We start from the raw sequence: 2575 nt of genomic DNA, 5'->3' as shown, positions 1-2575 counted from the left end.
AGAAGGACAGTTCTCTCCACTTCATAAGTTTGTGGGCATCCTGGGCTACATGAGACCCTGCCTCAAATCAAAGCAAAAAACATCCTCAAGGAGCTGGAGAGATGGCTCAGTGGTTAAGAGTACTGCCTGCTCTTCCAGAGGTCCTGAGTTCAATTCCCAGCAACCACATGGTGGCTCACAGCCATCTATAATGTAATCTGATACTCTCTTCTGCAGATAAAGCATTCATATGCAATAAATAAAATAAATAAAATTTAAAAAACATCCTCAAATAAAAAGGAATAAAATGTTAAGCCTTACTTCCCCCCATTTTTTGTTTTTTGTTTTGAGACAGAATTTCACTTTGCAGTTCTGGCTGTCCTGGAACTCACCATGTAGACCAGGATGGCCGCAAACTCAGGGAGATCCTCTTGCCTCTGCCTCCCAAGTGTGGGGACTAAAGGCGTGTGCCACCACATTCAGCTTAAATAAAAGTGTATGTTGGAGTTATAAATTGGGAATTAACTAAGCAAGGAATGGGGAGAAATGTGCTGCAGACAGTGCGGTCCAGTCCATATAAAGATCTTGAGGAGGAAAGAAAAATCAACACAAAGGGACCACACAACTGGGTGAGAAGGCGGGAGGCTGTCTGTAGAGTGATGGAGAAAAAGGCACCAAGGAAGCTGGTCAAAGAGGCTAGGTCTAGGGCTTTTAGGGTTGTAAAAGCCAAGTTTCACTTGGCCTTCACTCCAACAATGAAGAGGACCCCAGAAGGCATGGGGGCTAGAATAAGAACACCCCCATACACTGAGTTATCTGAATGCTTGTTCCCCAACTGGGGGGCTGTTAGGAAGGCTCAGGCTATGTGGCTCTGCTGGAGGAGGTGTCACTGACAGTGGCCTTTGAGACTCACTTACGGTTAGCTCTCTCTCTCCCTCATGCCTGTTGACCAAGATATAGTTTCTATGCTATTGCTCCAGTGCCATGACTGCCTGCTGCTGCCACGTTCCCTGCCATGTTGCTCATGGACTCTAACTCTCTAAAACCGTGAGCCCCAAATTAAGCGCTTTCTTTTTTTTAAAGGTTGGTTATTTATTTATTTATTTATTTATTTATTTATTTATTTATTTATTTATTATATGATTGTTCTATCTGCATCAGATCCCAGTATAGACGGTTGTGAGCCACCATGTGGTTGCTGGGAATTGAACTCACGACCTCTGGAAGAGCAGACAGTTCTTAGCCGCTGAGCCATCTCTCCAGCCCACTTAAGCACTTTCTTTTATAAGTTGCCTTGGTCAGGGTGTTTGTCATGGCACTAGGAAAATAACTAAGGCAGGGGTTTAAATAAGGACATGGCATCATCACGTAGATAACTGTGGAGACTGGGAGTGTACCTTCGTGGTAGTATGTGGGTACAGCAAGTATAAGGCTCTAGGTTCGACCCCAGCACCAAATGTATACCCCAAACTACCATGGCTGTACCAAGGAAAATGGGCTGCAATAGAACAACTGTATAACAAATGTGCTGTTCGCATATCATGGCCTGCATAGGCTCAGTGCTTGGTCCCCCGACAGTGGAAAGGTTTGGGAAGGAACAGCACATTGTGGCCTTGCTAGAGGTGTGTTGTTGGGGGTGGGCTTGAGGTTTCAAAAGCTTTATGCCATGCCCAGGGTGTCCTCAACTTCTTAATTGTGGTTCAAGATGTACAGTATTTTTGGGACCGTATTGGGTGTGCTTTATGGTCTGATTGCTGTTTTTACTGTTTTCCTGGTTTTCCTGCTCTAAAAACTGGGTGTGTCTTACGGTCAGGTGCATCTGAAAAATGGTCCAAAAAACTACGATAAGCTCTCAGGGCTGGACATATGATTGAGTGGTTAAAACCACTGGGCTGCTCTACCAGGGGGCCTGGATTCAATTCTCAGCACAGACATGGTGGTTCACAACTGTCTGTAACTCAAGTTCCAGGGGATCTGATGCCCTCTTTTGGTTTCCTCTGCAATGTCTATGAATGCACAGACATACATTCAGACAAAACACCCATACACATAAAAATAAATCCTGATGGTGGTGGTAGTGGTGGTGTGTATGTGTGTGGCGGGGTGGGGGTGTTCTTGCTCTGTCTGCCACCTGTTACTTTTACTCCACTGTCATGGACTCTAATCCTCTAGAGCCATAAACCCCAAATAAAGCCTTCCTTCTTTAAGTTGTATTGGTCATGGTGGATTTTGCTTGTTTTTGAGACAGGGTTTCTCCGTATAGCCCTGGCTATCCTAGAACTCACCTTGTACAGGATGGCCTCAAATTCAGATGCCCCTGCCTCTGCCTCCTGGGTGCTGAGGCCAAAAGCGTGTGCCACCACCTCCGGGTGAAGTCATGGTGTTTTAACACACAGCAATAGAAAAGTAACATGACATTATGATAGGCAGATTTGGGCACAGGGGTCCCGCTCAAACTAAGGCACCAGCCAAGGACAATACAGGCGGTAAACCTTAAACCCCTACCCAGATCTAGACAATGGACAGAACACTCTCCACAGTAGAGTGGAGAGTGGGATATGATTTTCTCACATACTCTGGTGCCTCACCTTTGACC

Source organism: Acomys minous, assembly GCF_964271855.1.
Source record: "Acomys minous genome assembly, chromosome: 6".
In the NCBI taxonomy this organism is placed as follows: Eukaryota; Metazoa; Chordata; class Mammalia; order Rodentia; family Muridae; genus Acomys; species Acomys minous.
Note: the sequence above shows the minus strand (reverse complement) of the source record.